This window comes from Gigantopelta aegis, unplaced genomic scaffold, assembly GCF_016097555.1.
Source record: "Gigantopelta aegis isolate Gae_Host unplaced genomic scaffold, Gae_host_genome ctg2572_pilon_pilon, whole genome shotgun sequence".
Taxonomy (NCBI): Eukaryota; Metazoa; Mollusca; class Gastropoda; order Neomphalida; family Peltospiridae; genus Gigantopelta; species Gigantopelta aegis.
In genome coordinates this window covers 51322-69511 of record NW_024532960.1, presented here as the reverse complement: position 1 = coordinate 69511, position 18190 = coordinate 51322, and the positions used below count along the sequence as shown (strand labels likewise).

Sequence of the window (18190 nt, the reverse complement as noted above, 5' to 3'; positions counted from 1 at the left end):
ATTTCCTTTCTTCCTCTTTCAGTTGACTGCAAGGAACACAGCGACTTTGTTCTTTTGCAGAAAATGCTCCTTAACACTCACATGCAAGATCTGAAAGATTGTACACATGATATTCATTATGAAAATTATCGTAAAAAGAAACTTGCCGAGTAAGTTATGATCTTTTTAATCAAGGACTCTCTCTTATTTCTCCTGCTAGTGTCCCCTTGCCAGGTCGTACCATATATGATGATTTAATCCAAGCTAAACAGACGAGGTAATTATTGTTAATTACGAGTCTCATTCCTATGTAGACTACCTTGAGATTAGGGATCTAGGAATGGAATTATTTGTTTATTTCATTAGTTAGAAGAAATGCGAAGGCAGATGGCTCGTCTTCAGGCTCAATTATCAAAGACTTAATCAAAAATATAACAATTATAATTAGTAAGTTAATCCTTCATATAATCTGCTATGTATTTTAATAACTCTTTAATAATTATAGGATCATTAAATGAAAGAGCAATTTAATTGTGATACTCAAATTACGTGTTATCTTGATAATGTTGTTAACATTTTTAATGTCATCTGTACATCACTCCTGAACATCAGTAATACATGTACTTAGTATGTTATTATGATTTTATAATTTTGGTATTATTTTTAGACATCAATAGTAATGGTAGTATTGGTAATAATAAGATATCTCATTGAGATAACTATTTTTAAAAGTATTTTTAACTAAATACATTTTTAAAACAACTTATGATTTACTTCGGTCTCTATGATGACGTGAGGGAGAGTCTCTATGACGACGTGAGGGAGAGTCTTTATTACGATGTGAGGGAGAGTCTTTATTACGACGTGAGGAGAGTCTTTATTACGACGTGAGGGAGAGTCTTTATTACGACGTGAGGGAGAGTCTTTATGACGACGTGAGGGAGAGTCTTTATGACGACGTGAGGGAGAGTCTTTATGACGACGTGAGGGAGAGTCTTTATGACGACGTGAGGGAGAGTCCTTTATGATGACGTGAGGGAGAGTCTTTATTACGACGTGAGGGAGAGTCTTTATTACGATGTGAGGGAGAGTCTTTATTACGACGTGAGGGAGAGTCTTTATGACAATGTGAGGGAGAGTCTCTATGACGACGAGAGGAGGAGGGAGAATGTTTACGATGACGAGAATTCTGAGGAGGTGAAGATCTTTTTGATGACGGGAGTCATGGGCATATTTCTTTGATATTGAATGTCACGAGATGAGAAGGATTCCTTTTCGTGTTGAGACAAGGAGGGTGAGTCTCTACGATGCCGAGTGTGATGAGATGGTGAAGAAGTGTCTCCATGACGATGAGATTTATGAGTTGGAGATTTCCTTTGCTGTCGAGTTGAAGAAGGAGAGTTTCTTTTTATTTTTGGAGATGGAGACGGAGGATCTTTGTGAGACTCAGTAGTATGATCCCTATGATAATGTTTTCTGTCCCTTTCTTTATCATTTCTACTTCGTCTCTTGACATCTTCGGCCTTCCTCTTCTTTACTGGTTCCTTTCAGAGTCCTCACTTTCAGACGATGAAGATTCCTCACTTGAAGATTCAGAACTATCACTGCTTTCATCTACAAAGAAAAAATATTATATTATTATTTAAGTGCTGTCTTTCTCTCTCCAAGTAGCAATATTTCTAACAAACCAGAAACTGCTGCTGCTGGTGTCTGAATCTATATCTTGTTGCTGTGCCATAATGAGTTTAGGGGCATTTTTTTAAATGCTCTCGAAGATCATCACTACAAGACAATACAATCACATGATATCACATGATATCACATGACTTACGTGAGTCCTCCAAGACCAATTGATGTGAAGAAATTAATGGCAAAACGAGTATTGCGAGGATTATCTCTTGGCAATAGACCTCAAAGGGAAACAGCTAAGAATCTACAACAATTCAAAACACATGATAGTCACATGGAAAGTCACGTGACGTACGGATCTTTGAGTCTCTCATTTAGTTTCTGTAAACCCATGTACTCGGCTAACTCTTGGAACATAATCTTGACAAATATACGACTAAAACAGAAAGTGGTGTATAAGTGACTATCACAGATAGTCACATGACATTTACCTAGAGGAATTGGTCTCATCTTCATTAAGATGTATACAAGATAGAGAAGTCCATGGAATAGCATCAGTGTAGAACAATTGAGCAAAAAATTTGGCAACATTACGTAATTTGTTAGCCTCCAAACGATGAACAGTAGCATACTATAAGAAAGGGGGTGTGGTTAAATTATTAACCAATTGTTTCTATAGTAACTGATTTACCTGTTCTTGAAAAGCTGCATCAAATTTTTCTACCACGTTTCATTAAGGTGACAGAACCTTTCTCCCAAGAGACCATAAAAACGTTGATATGATCTCTCCTGACTACAACACTCTATTATCATATAGCAACCTCCATCTAAAGAGGATTAGATAATTAAAATAGGTGTGGCTACAAATATTTAACCACACCTCTTGTTCAGGTCTTATAGTCATTTTTAAAAGTTTGTGAGCACATTCTTCAAAATCGAGACTAAAAAAAATGAATAATAAATATAAAATGGAAGAAGATGGTAACTTTACCTTGACATTATTGTCAAATAGATGGTTCGTCGTAGTCCCATTAAATCCGTTTGAGTCTCATCAATAATTTTCATCTCCCCATCCTCACCATCTCCTTCAGCTTCATCCTCCCTCACTATTGTCAGTCTCACTTCCACTTGCTTCACCTTCTTCATCAGAGATCCCTCACCCAAAATCTCTTCTTTAATTGCTTTATAACGATCCTCGTTCTCCTGAAACTCAGAATCAAACCTTGAAGACATCTATAAATAAAAGTGAACTCATTAAAATGTTACTAAAAATAGACACATCCTTTCTTCCTAACTTACTGAGCATGTCTTCTCCTACAATGTCATCATCATCTAAAGAGATAAGGTGAGTAATTGGGTCATCTTCCTGTATAAGATCTAGACCCTCGACAACAGCTGTAAATTCTTTGAATTTATCTTTTCTGATAGCAAACATGACTTCAATCATATACTGAACTCTAATGTCAACCATTCCATCATGTAGTATCCCTTTGAGACTTTCAAAAACCTGGAGAGAGAGAGAGAGAGAGAGAGAGAGAGAGAGAGAGAGAGAGAGAGAGAGAGAGAGAGAGAGAGAGAGAGAGAGTAGTAGTAGTAGTAAAAGTTAGTAACATGCCAGCCTCTTACCAAGAACTCCACGTGGTGACAATTCCGTTAATTTTGACCCACACTCTTTCAAAAATCCAACAGCCACTTCAACAGAGTCACTAGTGGGATCCTCTAATAGATAGAGTTAATAATTCCAATGCCAAAGCTCATGAATAACCTTAACACGACAATAACATTATTATATAACACATTTTTTTCTTATTGCTGATTAACAAGGTGGTGCTATAAAACGAACAAGACGAGAGGCAAAGTTCTTGTCATTACGACGAAATGCTTTCTTAAATGAATTACTAAACGTTTAATGTGAGTTCTCCAGTTTGTGGAAACTTTGTATTAATAATGGCCACCAGAAAGCATAGACATGTGTAAAAGTAGGAGAGGCACCCTGTGCAGTAATGACTGATCGAGCAAGAAGACCTCTATAATAATAATAAATTATATAAAATTTGATTTTTGTCTTTACCTTCCACGTACTATATTCTCTTGAAATAACTCACGAACAATAGCACTTATATTAGATACATTAACCTGTCACATGATAATCACATGATAAGTGGAAGTAGGATTTTAATCACCTTATTAATTAGACCATTAATACTTTTCTTTAAAGCCTCCCACGACATCCTTGATAAGCTAAACTAAAGAGAGAGAGAGAGAGAGTACGAGATAGAGAGAGGGAGATATGTACAAATAATTGATCAATATTCATACTGTTTTGTCTGATATCTGTTCCTGCAAACATACGAAGACGTGGCAGGAGGAATGTAAGCTCCCACTATAGTTACAAATTTCATGACTATAAAAACACACCCATTACCCACACCACCTGTTCTCGTCAAATAGGATCTAGTTCTTCTTTCTTCTTCTTTTGTCTCTGAGGTGCTTCCTCTTTTTCAAGCCATTGCTCTTCAAGCATTGGACTGACGAGTCTCTTTCCTTTCTTTTTACAGGAGAGGGACTTCTTTGAAAAGATCTAAACAATAATTACTACATGTACATATATTGTTTAGTACTACCGTGGTGATGGTGACCTATCTCGCGCCCGCTTCTTCTTAGATTGACTTCCTTCTGCTCTCTAGTGTTATTATAAATAACACAATCTTAAACCACACACCCCTTAAAACTAACCTGTACCACAGTAACAGCACTACGTAGTCCACTGGGTTCATCTTCACTTTCACTCTCAGTATCACTGTAATTAAAATGTCTTTGTTGAGAGAGATCAGGAGAAATCGTAGTAGCTGTAGCTGTAGGACAGTAATGTAATATAAAGCTAAAGACTGAAACATACCATCTTAACAATTTCAATGTGGGTGTGGTTTAAAATGACACACGTGGTCGATTACGCATGCGCAGATCTGGTCCCGGGGAAACTATAAACATTTCACAACATTACATCGTACTTCTAAGAATGTAAATAAAATTATTAATCCAGTAAATTCAGTCAAAAACTGAACATCAGTTCAATTATTTCCAAGGAGATCTAGTTTAAAACATTCACAAAAAATGCAAAAGTTAGATGAGTTGGTGGGTTTGTCATAGCAAATTTGTTCCTCATTAAAATTGGACCTAGGTCCATTTTTTTGCATGCAAAATTTAGACCTATACGGCAAAATTTGTTCCCAGAGATAGGTCCACCTTAAGCAGCAAAATATATTGTCCTATATAAGTCCAATTTTGATCTTATTATAATAACATTTAGCATTTAAATAAAGACAGTATATGTTATGTAATTATAAGTTAATATTATATAGGTAATGTTATGATTAATTAAGAGTTTTTACACAAGTGTCACATTTTCATGATATGTGACACTTCTGTAGTACATGACATTGTAATATCATAGTGTTAAGAGATGAAATCTTTTCTTATTATCTTTTTTCAAATTTGACCAGCAAAAATGACCAGCAAATACATGTAAATGTATTTATTTCATAAATAAAAAGTAACACAAAAAACAATGTTATTAATTTCACATTAAAGTATGGTGTTTCTTTACAGACTACCTAGACACTTAAAATATAAATAATGTAAATATTAATTGTTCCTAAAAAAATAAATCTATATTAGTGATCAGATATAATATGACAGACTAGTTTAAATTAAGTGAATTTATTGCAGATCTGCCAGTAAAAGTGATTGTCAAAAACAGCATCACAATATCATTGTCCTCAGAGATCGATCTATGAAATATATCATGGTCGTGGGAGTTGTGTTTGAGCATGCGCAATCTGAGCCACTCCTACCTATTTTGCTACGCTATTTGCTATGGCAGTTGGAGGAGAGTTAACAGATTTTCAGGCTTTTCTGAACGAAAAACCAACTCTGGATGAGTTATGTAGGCATGTTAGAGTTTGAAACAAAGTGGTATAAGTTTGGTGTAATCCTCAAGTTAAATAGTTCTAAGCTAGAGGATATCAGATTGATGAATGAAGACAGTGGTTTCAAAGCTATTAAAATGTTTGAATTGTGGCTTAGTTCTAATCCCACTGCTACGAGAAGAGAGATTATAGAAACACTGAGGACAGAAAACCATTAGTGAGAAGACAATTGCAGAGGACTATAATAAAGCTTTAAAAGAAAGTAAGACCTATTGTAACTGTATTATTAAAATTATTTTTTTCTCTTTATATCTTTACTCAGTTCATGATCTCACTGATCAAATATTTCAGAAACATTCTGAAAGTTTGTCAAAGCTCGTTCTTCCTATGGATGTAGTCCAGATGTTATTAACAGAGGGAGTTGTCTCTAAAGAGACATATCATGAAATTGAACAATCAGGAGGGTCGCTAGCTGATGGTCCATTGAGAACACTGTCTAGTACAGTATCTAAAGATCCTAGCCAGTTGAAAACTTTCGCTAGTGTCTTGTTACAATCAGAGGAGACAATACGTGTTGCAAAAGACACACTTAAAGATTATGGTAAGTATAGTTAATGTACTGAAGTAGGCAATCATAGAAATAATGTATTTTTATTGTAGGTCGTGTAGCAGAGCTCTATCTATCACCTACTTATCGAGATAACTTTGATGAAATAAGAGCAAAATTTGGAACACTAGTTGAGACTGTAATACCTCTTATTAATCTGCTGTCATGGCATTGCCTCCTTCAAGTTCACTAGAAACACTGACACTTGAAGCACCTTCATTGGAAGTGCCTTCACCACTGGAAAAGCTCAAAAAATATCTTGGAAGGTGCTTTAGAGAGCTAAAACCTCAATTGTCTATAGCTGAATCATTTGATGATGTCATGGAGGTAGTTGAAGAGAAATGCACTGTAGTTAATATTCGTTGCCTGGAAACCATTATTAATCATTACAATATTGAAGGAGCTAAAGTTCATATTGCTACCTACAAATCTGAAGTTGATACACTCTGTGAAGAAATTAAACTCAGTGTTTGCCAAAATGAGAATTTCATGACTGGTCCAACGTCTCTTCTCAAATGTGAAACCATCAAGTTTGTTTTAGAATGGGAGACAGATAAACATACCTTCAATGAAATAAAAGAGCTTTTGTGGAAGGCATTTGGAAAGATGGCTAAAAGAGTGTTAGTTAAACACATTGATGAAGGGAACTCCATTATTGTGACATGTTATGCTCCCACAAAAATGTAATGAATATTCTATTAATGGAAGCACAAAAGAATCTTCATGTACTAATAAAGATGGGAGTAATCAAGTTAACAATTGCCTTCCATACTATATGGGATGAACGTAACAAGGATAAAGTAAGACCTGTGTACAGAACTAGATAATAATATGTATGTTGATGAATGTAGGAGGTGAGAGGTCTAGTGGATGAGGTGAGAGTTCTTGAAAGAGAAGATCACTTCACTCAAAGAGGAGTTACTCTATTCTAGTAATCTTGTGAGGTCAAAAGATGCCATTGATGAAGGTATAATGTACACACATGTGTTAATAATCTTTACATATTATTTTAGCTGTTCCTGAAGGACAGTTACAATCAGATAAGTTACCCTCTGCTCTACAAGAAAAGGAAAGTGAGTTGAGTATATTTTAATACATAATTATCAGGGTTTCATTTAGAAAAATGGACAAGGGGGGGCAAAATAATACTTAGAGAAAATTTAGGGGGGCGAAGGGACTGTGCAACAGCGTGCCCTCTAGAGAGGGGCTGGAGGCATGCGCCCCAGAAAATTTTTGTACTTTAGACCCTCTGAGATTGCTTCTGGCACATTTTCAGACCATTTGTGGTTTTCAAATGACATGGAATAGAAAGAGTAGAAGAATAGCTATTTAGGTTAAAAACTGTACATTCTTCTTGTGTTTAGCCTAAGGTTATCTTATGCTGTATATTCCTTGTGTTGAGTTTCAGTTCTTTATTCATTACATCCAATTACCCCTTGAAAAAAAAAGGCTAACCTAATGTCCAAGGGGGGCAGACTCTGGCAAGGGGGGGCGAATGCCCCCTCCTGCCCCCCCCCTAAATGAAACCTGATTATTATAATGTGAGTATCGTTGGTAAAGGGTTAAAATTAATAGTGATTTGGAATTTTTTTTCAGCTGTCATGTCTACAGTTAATAGTATTTGCATAAAATTTCTAAAATTTTCATTGCTATTTAATAACTGTCAAACTAATTTATTTCCCACCAAATACTTTTTAATAAAATTACTATGACAACTTGATATTACCTTTCACTGTAAAAAATAATATGTCATTTTAACAATTAGTTTGTATTTTACATGAGTGGATTACTATTGAATGTAGAATTTACATGAATTATACATGAGTGGATTACTATTGAATGTAGAATTTATATGAATTATACATGAGTGGATTACTATTGAATGTAGAATTTATATGAATTATACATGAGTGGATTACTATTGAATGTAGAATTTATATGAATTATACATGAGTGGATTACTATTTAATGTAGAATTTATATGAATTATACATGAGTGGATTACTACTGAATGTAGAATTTACATGAATTACTCATTGTATACTTGGTTGGTATGTAAAGGAACAACATGCCAACAAGTTACGTAGTGAGCAATACAAAAGAATTTCATATTCCATAGTAACTATTCCATTTAAGCTACAAATTAGTTGTTACAATGACATATTATTTTTTTACAGTGTTGTTACAATTATTTTTAACAACACTGTTAGCTAATGATAATTAGCATTGTATTATAAGTGTATATTTTATTAGTACTAGCACACAGTATGGAGAGAGAAGGACCACAAGATCAATCATCAACTGACACTCTATCAGGTATATGTATATTAATTGAGATATAACTATGTACCTAATGTAAATAGAGAAGATTAAACTGTTGGATAGAATGAGTAAGGCAAAGACCTTAGAGATCGAAAAGTTAACCAGATATAAAGAAAGTGAGCTATAATACTGTTAGTAGTACATACTATATATGGTTATGTTCTATAGCTACTGATAAAGTATTAGTAGAGAAACAAGAAGAGATTGAGATGCTACAAGAAAAGATAACATTGTTAACTTTACAGTTAATGGAGAGAGAAGAAAAGATTAGTCAGTTGATGGAGAACATGAAAAGTAAACAATTACTAGATATTCTATTATATCATATAATGTGTTTAGTTCTACAGTCTGAGGTAATACAGTTACGTGATCAAATTAGCAGTCATGATCCTCAGTTGAGTCAAAAGTTTGAGGAGGTACTAGCTAGCAAACAAGAGCTATCGTCAAATAATAAACTAAATCAAGAAGAACAGATGACAAAGTGGATGATGATGGACATCACTAGTCAAAGTAAGATATAGAAATTTTATATGCAATTTGATTTGTCAGTCACATGTAGTATTACATCAGATATCTGATAGATGGCATTATATTTAATATCTAATTATATTCACAGAGACAAAATTACTTAATTTTTATTAAAACAATGTTGTAGTTAGCAATAGTAACTACATTGATGTGGCCCCAAATTTAGGTATTTAATGAGATGTCAGGAAAGATAACAAAGTGGACTGTTTAGAAGACACATTGAGTACAGTACTCAGCTGCTTTAGAAATGGAATGTCAAAGAAAATGTATCATTCTTTATAGTCATTATCTATACATCATATAACATTAATTTATTATACATGTATTGTAAATGTAAGAGATTACAATATTATTGGAGATGATCAGTTTACTAAATCTTCAATTGACAGAGAAAGATGAAATCATCACTCAGTTAACATCAAAAGATACAGATGAGGAAAAAAGCCGACAAGAATCATTAGATGATGAAGAACTACCAAGTAAGCTGTCATTATAAGTTTAGTAATGTTTAAGGTTAAGTGTGTACTAGCTTAAAGTTATACAGCACATTACTATAACACATGATAAGTTTGGATGATTCACAAACAACAGCTGCATGTGAAATTAATTCAATGGACACAAGTCTATTTCATTAGTTGCTTTCATCATCACATCTGTTGTCAACATTAAGTAAGATAGACTAATAGTATTCATCACTGATAGCTCAGTAATAATATATACAACTATCAAATATTTCTCAGTAATCTATAGTGAATCTCTATGATGATCTCTGTCATAATAATACCTACACATGTACCAATTAACATAGAGTTATTGTTTACTTTAAGATACCTTCAGAGCTTGAGTATGATGTGGAAATAAACTAGGACATTAAATTCAATACTACATTGTATGATTGGGTTAATATAATTTTTTAAAGTCAATTTGTAAAATATAAATGGAGGAGATCCCAGTACCTCAACTCTCTATATATGTATTATGGTTGGGGCCAATTACAATTCTAATCATAATCAATTACAATCAATTACATTTTCCTGTAATCGTAATTGTAATCAACTTTCCAGAAACAACATAATCAGTAATCAGACAAAGTAATAATGAATCCGTTCATCTCTGTACATTGTTGTTATAGTAACCTAATATCAGTTATGGCCTTGACAATCATATTTGAGCATGTTAGAGTGTGTGTATAACTATTTGTTGTGTGTGTAAAATATTATATAGTAACTATGTTTTATTTATAGTAAACACTGGAAGAGTTGAGTGGACTAGTGATAGTGTTACACTTACTTCATCTACTGTGGTAGAATGTAAAGAAGTGATACATCAATTAAAGAGACGACAACACACAACATGGTGGATTGAACTCAACACATTATCTCCTCAAAGTTTACTAACACTATTAACTGATATTAATGAATGTCAAGTGAGGGGACTTAATATAGTGAACACTCATTTTGATAGTAACTGTATCAGTCAACTATCACAAGTAATAACTTATAACAAAACAATGAAGGACCTATATCTTTCCTACTCACCTCTCTTACCAAATACTTACCAATTACTAACAACAGCTCTAACTAATAATACAACAATCAGGGAATTACGCTTGTATAATGATACTACCATTACTGATAATGATATACCACATTTCTCTCATTTAATTAATAATAATAATACATTAGAATATCTATATTTCGATGACTGCACTAATATTACTAAATTTGGTATACAACAATTACAAAATGTTGTTGTTAATAATAATAGTTTGAAGACTTTGTGTGTTTAATGATAATTGGCTCCGTGATAATTATTAGTAATTTTTGTACTATTGTTATTGTATTTTTTAATAAAAATAAATTATTTTAAATTCCAATAAGTCAATTATTAATTAAATACTTTAGTTTCCAGTTCTTTGTCTTCTAACAAAGTTAACAATTTTTATAATTCACTTCTCTAGAAAAAGTCAATTTCTGTACTTGACAATTGACCACGCCTACATTAATTAATAAATGTAAATTTGTCCTTCTAATATTACTTTGACATATATCATTATGTAGCTTTTCAAATGATGTCCAGTAACTGACAATCTTGAACAAGTGAATAGTCTCTCTCTTAAACATAAAACAGACACACTTCAATATCATATAAAAATAAATGTAGGTCATTGTAATATACCAGCACTGACTATTGGATTAAATCAAGTACTAGGTCCATATCATCAGAGATTAGTTGATGTTGATAACATGTAACATCAACTCTACATGTAAAATAATACATGTTTTATTTATTATCATTTACCAAGGCCTTCTATAGCTGCTACTTTAATGGGTGTGGTGTGTAACTATGGAAACATATAAACTGCGAGTAAATATGGTGGTAAGTTATTTGGAGCCGATATTACTCAAGCATAAGTTTACAATGAGTCAGCATGATCTATTGTGTATGCTATATTAGAATATAATGGTATAATGGATGAATGGAATGATAGATAAAAAGGACAGTAAATTATATTGTTGTGTCACTGGATATGATTTGTTTGTAAGACAAGAACGAGGTGACTTCTAAGTGATTTAGGGTCTAAAGTAATTGTGGGAGGAGTCAACTGGTAAGTATCAACTTTGTACTCCAGCATTTAATTCGTAGAGTCCATAGGTCATAACTTGCTACAACACACTGGCAATGATGACTGTTTTAGTTTCTTTTTATATGTACTGCAGATTTTGTGCAGTTAAAAATACCAGTTAGATAGGTTTTGGAAGTAATAAAACTATACTATCAGTCACAACGAGGGACAGGGGTCAATTTCCTTCTGGAGGGGGAGGTGAAGAGAGAGGTGGGGCTTCATCTTATCTCTCTTCAGTAGGTATAAGATATTCAGGTACTTTTAATACAACTTAATGTCCTGATCTTTGGCAGTTTGTTACACAAGTGTATTTTGTAACTTTTCTCGGTCTTCCTCCTCTTGGTACTCTTCTTCTCATAGTACACTTCTCCTCTCAATACTAGTTTGCCAGCCTTTTTCCTAATGCTTCTCTTCCTGTTAGCAGAACAATCTGAGGCATAAGTTCCATTTTCTATGTAGTTTCAGGCCTGTATGCAGACTTTTGAAAAGGGGGGTGCACATGTGGCATGAGTCAGGTTGTGTACATGTACATGCATACATGCAGCATACAGAAAGATGTGAATTTATTACAGTTACACCTCTCTGATCAGATGCATGCCTATTACTCAATCAACTGAAAAACCTTTGCATGACTTTTACTCATCTGAGTAAACCTTGATAAGAGGGTGGACATGCACTCTTTGCACCCCGCCCTGGGTATGGGCCTGAGTTTATTGCTTCCTCAGTCAGGTTCCCAACTTCTCTCTTCTGTGAGTTTGTGACATTGCTTTTTGTTACATTGAAAACTTCACCAGCTAGCTAAAGCTCTCCACTTAAGTACACACAACCTAAGAAATGATAAAACAATTTGTATGTGTCAAATTCCACTTCTCTTTGCCAAATTATTACAGTCTGACAACCTTGGGTTCAAATATTGCAAGACGAAATTACTTTTTTCGTTGCAAAATTTTGACCTAGGTCCAAATTTTGCACCTGGACCAAAATTTTTCATGACAGGTTGATGGATCATCCACTACCAGTGAGAAAAAATGTTTTTTAAAAAAGTAGAGAGCCACAATAAATGAATGAAAGTTTAAAAATGTGTATAGTTCTATATAAAAAAATTTAAAAAAACAACTACCCTTGAGACATATATATGCAATTTTACATTAAGAGACACACCCCAAATTGTACAGTGCATCAAAATGGGTGGACTAAGAAAATATATTACATATTGTACAAGCTCATGTGTCCTGTTGATTACTGTATATATCTTCTATTTAGTCAAAGGCTCAATATATGTTGAATGGAGAAGGACTGGACACTATGTGGTCTCAAACCAAAGTTTCCAATCTGGTAGAGCTGCTAAACAAACTGTATTATTCAACTCTCATCGTTATATTTCATATCAACCTCCTGGTAATGGATGGAATAATCAGAGAATTGTCATTGAAGCTGCTGTTATACTCGCTAAACTATTAAACAGAACATTAATTGTACATCCACTCTCCTCACATCTTGTTGGTGAGAAAATGGAGCAGACTCTACCTTTGCATAGTCGCTATGGCTACCTAACATACAACAAAATGTCCCACTCAAATTTGTTGCCACTTTCAACATTTTTAGATTTAGAACGCATGTCAGAACTAATACCAGTGGTAGAGGTGAACACAACACATCGTAAATTCCTACAAATTTACTCAAAGAACTTATCTTGGCATCGCGTATGTCACAGTATGGGTTATGGTTACTGGGTAGATAGATACCCTAGCAACGACCAAGAGAAACACTACATGAATAACCAAGTCTTTGCACCCAATAAAGGATGGAGACAAAAATGTATTAAAGAGAAGGAAGAAGCTGAAAAGAACGACAATGCCCCTATTATTAGATATGTATCGGATTTAATTAATGATACATCTGACATCATCTATTTTGAGGAAGGGACTTGTTTGGTATACAAATACGATTTACTACGCTCCATGCAGCAACGTTAGCTCAGCAATGGATCCTAAATTATGTCAGATACAAAAAACACATTTACATGTTAGCTAATGCTGTTAGAGCTAAACTAGATACCTACAATACAATACATGTACGAAGAATTGGACATATAGCGAAAAAATTAACTCCTGATGACTGGATTGCTGAGATGCTAGCTAATAAATTTTCAATTGATTGTACCAGTATATGTAGCAACTGATGAGCCTCATTTGAAATGGTTTAAACCTGTTATCAAAGCAGGTTTCAAATTGTATTTTGCATCTAATTTTACTGATGCTCTAAATTTATCCAAATTTCCACGTAATGTTCGTCGTGATGTTCTGGTATATATGAACAGTTAGTGTGTGTTCAAAGCGATCAATTTATTCCATCTTTACACTCTACATTCTCCAGCTATATCCTTAGAGAGAGAGGTGAAATGAGTCAAAAAAGATGGTCTCTTTATAGATGGATTGCACACTGCATGGATCAAACACACAACAAGATAAAACAATATTTTATTTTATTTTACAATTAATAAACAAAATCTTAAAGTGGGTTGTTGTTCAAGTCAATTTCTATATAAGAATTTCAATTGAAAAATCATTACCTATCTCAAAAATTGAAAATTATTCTAACTTTCAGCTGCTCATTAGAACAGATCTAAAGCTGCCACACTTTGACTAAGATATTCTTGATACAAAAACAGATAGAGAACAATAAAAAAACTAGTAAAAATAGTAATTATATAATTTAATTTCTAACCTTACGATTTTTGACAAGATCATCAATGTAAGCTATTTTTTCTTTCATAGAATTTCTGTCTTTGCGATTCAGAGTGGGTTTAATTCTAAAATAAAAAACATTTTAATATGTATTAACTTTGCATCAGCATCTGATCACAATTGCATTTGTTTTGTATTAGTATTGTGTCAATGTTTGCATTAGTATTGTGTCAATGTTGCATCAGTATTGTGTCAATGTTGCATTAGTATTGTGTCAATGTTGTATTAATAATGTGTTAGTAATACCTATGTATTCTGTAGCCGATCAAGAATGTAACAACAGCTACTAATAAACAATAGCTAAAACAATAGAATGATTAGAACTATTCTTCTTCTTGCGACCAGAAGTCTAATATTAATAAATAAGATAGATTAAAAATAGATAAACAAATGATTAATTAATAATTAATAAATGGATGAATACATACCCAATCTCCAGCAAGAAACACTGAATATATTAAAGGAAGAGATATACTTATTAAATAGAATATAATGGCTTTCCATCTGACTTGTTTGTTAGCCTGAGACTTGTTCCTAAGTATGAAATAAACGTAATAATGAAATATTGTAATAATGTAGTATGAAATAGTGTAGTATTTAATAATGAAATATGTAATAATGTATGTATAATATAGTATGAAATAAATGAGGTATGAAATAATGAAGTATGTAATAATGAAACAATGTAGCTTGTAATAAGGCATATAAAAATATGAAATAATGTAGAATGTAATGTTGTAGTATGAAACAATGTAATATATAATAATGAAGTAATGTAGTATGCAATAATGAAGTAATGTAGTATGCAATAATGAAATAATGTAGTATGTAATAATGAAGTAATGTAGTATGCAATAATGAAGTAATGTAGTATGTAATAATGAAGTAATGTAGTATGCACATAATGAAGTAATGTAGTATGCAATAATGAAATAATGTAGTATGCAATAATGAAATAATGTAGTATGCAAATAATGAAATAATGTAGTATGCAATAATGAAATAATGTAGTATGTAATAATGAAATAATGTAGTATGTAATAATGAAGTAATGTAGTATGTAATAATGAAATAAGGTGTAGTATATAAGTATGAGGTAATGTAGTATGCATAATATAAATATATATAGTTGTACCTGTCCTCTTCCATCTTCTTGTGAAATCTTGAGGCGATGGATTGTGCATCTTTTTCGTAAGTATTGAGTGTTATTTTGTATATTTCTGTTAATTGTCTTCTCCACTTCAGAACAAACTTCTTCAAATGATTCTCACATTGAGCCTGAACAAATGGATGATAGGATGAGCAGATGGACAAAGAGAATAGATCTATCTTCTACCTTTTTTCTGTTATTGTAGGTATAAAGATGTTGGCATATCAAATCCAGCTCTATTTAATCCTGGCCTCTTACATAGTTCTTGAGTTAGTTTGCATAAGAACTCTTTGTCTGTCACACTTGTGTGTTCCAGCTGTATCTGCTTACTAAGATAGAATCTAATACGATCTGGGTGCCTTTCATTAAGACGTTCTGAAAGGAAAAAGGAGGGAAAGAGAGAGAGAGAGAGAGAGAGAGAGAGAGAGAGTAGAAGAGTATATATTTTCTTTATATATACTCACCTACTATATCAAGAGTCCTTTTACATAATGCTTGTCCCAGAGGATCAAAGAAAAACTAAAATAAGGTCGGCAATACCTCCTAACCATATTAAAGTTTGTCAACATCAAATGGATACTTCATATCTCCATCAACTAATCCAGGTGTGTCAATAAAAATTACAAAAGGAAATTTCTCTTTTGTTTTGAGGTGGACACCTCTGTAGTCAAAATAATCTACAACACCTGATGTGGGGAGGAGAAGGAAAGATATCTTTAAAGTTCTAATGTCCTCCTCACCTTCCTTGTCTTCAAGTTGTCTGAATTGAGGAAATAAATGGAGAGTAGCATTACCCTAACAGACACAGAATGGTGATGTTAAAAGGTATAAGATTTTAGAACTAACTGTTAATGATTCTCTCTTCTTTCCGCTAGTAATAAGAGCAAATCCTTGAGTTTCTATGGCAACTGCTGTCTTCTGTACATGCTCCTCAACGTACCTGTAATTAGTTTGATCATGTGATAATCATGTGTATGTCACATGAAAGTATCCATGTAGATTCTCTATAGCCCCAATCCCAGATCATATGTAGATTGAATTTATGGGAATGAGACCTCATTACCAGTTAATAAAGGAACTCTTGCCAGCTGAGTGGATTACCAAGGAGAAAGCACTGTTATTTTCTTACGAGGAGGAAGCAAAGAGAGAACCTACCTCCTGACCCAGAGCAACCAGTCCTGCAGACATAGGAAATTATCAATGCTAGTCTCATCCCAGACCTACATGCCTCTGGGACTGTGCAGGGCTGGGGATGAGACCATATCATTGCATTTAGCTAGTTACCATTTTTTTCATCAATATATAGATCATGGCATTCTTTTAGAATTTTTTCATTAGTACTCATGCCGGCCATTTCTGTTGTATTGACAGCTGTTCGCTGTTTAGCTCCTTTTCCTGACCTGGTGCTCGACATATTTACTGATATGTAATGTATGACTAGAGAAAGGGAGAGAGAGAGAGAGTTAGTAAATAATAGATTAGCATTATACTACAATACTTACTTTACTGTGTAGGCTGCCTGCAGCAAATATGGGTGGTTCTAATTAAAAGAATTGTAATGCATCAATAAAAGTAATATCGAAATTTATTTAGAACAATGGATATAGAAGAATCTCCTCTGCTGTCTTCAGAGGAAGTTGCTGGTCTAGAAAAGGAAGACAATATTGAAGGATTGAGATATTTGGAATCAGAAGATATTGGCAAACTAACAGACAACGAAGACAAAGACAGAGAGGAATCTGAACGTGTGGAACTTGTTCAAACAAAAAATGTATCTATATCTGAAGAAAATAATGTAGTACGGACTTTGCCAGGGAACCAGAAGATCATGTGTATACAGTAGAGGATGCTATTGACTATATGGGGTTTGGACCTTTTCAAATAGTTGTGACAATTTTTGCTGGTATGATATGGGTAAGTGTGATATTGTTATGATATCATCTTTGGCTCCTCCCCCTTTTTATAGATATCAGATGCTATGGAATTGATGTTGTTATCAATATTATCTCCTATTGTTACATGTGACTGGTTTTTAAGTGACTGGGAAGAAGCCTTGATCACTTCAGTACATAATATATACCAATAATATCATTATACCAATGTATTAGTGTACCAATATACCATTACTCCATTATACCAATGTACCATTACTCCATTATACCAATGTGTCATTACTCCATTATACCAATGTACCATTACTCCATTATACCAATGTACCATTACTCCATTATACCAATGTGTCATTACTCTATTATACCAATGTACCATTACTCCATTATACCAATGTACCATTACTCCATTATACCAATGTGTCATTACTCCATTATACCAATGTACCATTACTCCATTATACCAATGTGTCATTACTCTATTATACCAATGTACCATTACTCCATTATACCAATGTACCATTACTCCATTATACCATTGTATAGGTTGTATTTGTTGGGTTTCTTTATTGGTGGTCTTTTTTGGGGAGCAATTGCCGATGTTGTTGGGAGAAAAAAAGTTAGTACAATAATGTCACATGATTATCATGTGATCCTATTCCATATTAGACATTGCTAATAGTTGATATTGTTTATATTGTTATTTGGACTAGCCAGTGCTATTGCTCCTAATTATGGAACATTACTATTATTTCGATGTCTGGCTGGTTTTGGTATTGGAGGA

General features: G+C 33.4%; 2 pseudogenes; both read right to left on the bottom strand.

The window, feature by feature from the left end:
* Window positions 1-18: 18 nt before the first annotated feature.
* On the bottom strand, window positions 19-4132 carry LOC121391506 (annotated as a pseudogene).
* Window positions 4133-13592: 9460 nt separating this feature from the next.
* LOC121391505 lies at window positions 13593-16931 on the bottom strand (annotated as a pseudogene).
* Window positions 16932-18190: the final 1259 nt, after the last annotated feature.